Source organism: Sinocyclocheilus rhinocerous, unplaced genomic scaffold, assembly GCF_001515625.1.
Source record: "Sinocyclocheilus rhinocerous isolate Xijiao unplaced genomic scaffold, SAMN03320098_v1.1 scaffold68, whole genome shotgun sequence".
Taxonomy (NCBI): Eukaryota; Metazoa; Chordata; class Actinopteri; order Cypriniformes; family Cyprinidae; genus Sinocyclocheilus; species Sinocyclocheilus rhinocerous.
In genome coordinates this window covers 1,469,733-1,470,089 of record NW_015666487.1, presented here as the reverse complement: position 1 = coordinate 1,470,089, position 357 = coordinate 1,469,733, and the positions used below count along the sequence as shown (strand labels likewise).

The following is a 357-nucleotide window of genomic DNA, read 5'->3' as shown; positions in this document are numbered from 1 at the left end:
AAAGCTGCTGACTTGCTCTATGCAGTCCTCTCTATCAGTGCATGTATCATTTGGACAGTGTGCTGAAAGAAAATGCCTAGATTAATTTTAAAAAATCCTTTCTGGACTATAAAACACCCAGATTTTCTCTCTCAGAAACGTCTCTATTAGACTCATAAAGGTTATGCACATAAAAATATGAATTAGCATTTTTATCAGTCTCCTATATTTATCTTAAGTTATTTCACTTTAATGGCATAGAAAAGAACCTATACATTGCCATTCAAGTAAAAATACTGAACCTAAACATAGGAGCCTTATAAAAATGCTAATTTTAGAAGAAAATTTCAGACGGCACTTAGAGGCTTTTGCATCTGA

At 32.8% G+C, this 357-nt stretch overlaps 1 protein-coding gene across 1 annotated transcript in view; it reads right to left on the bottom strand.

Moving 5' to 3' along the window:
• Nucleotides 1–357, bottom strand: part of LOC107732371 (E-selectin) — a 2,096-nt gene that overhangs the window by 683 nt on the left and 1,056 nt on the right. The gene's annotated exons all lie outside the window — the stretch shown is intronic.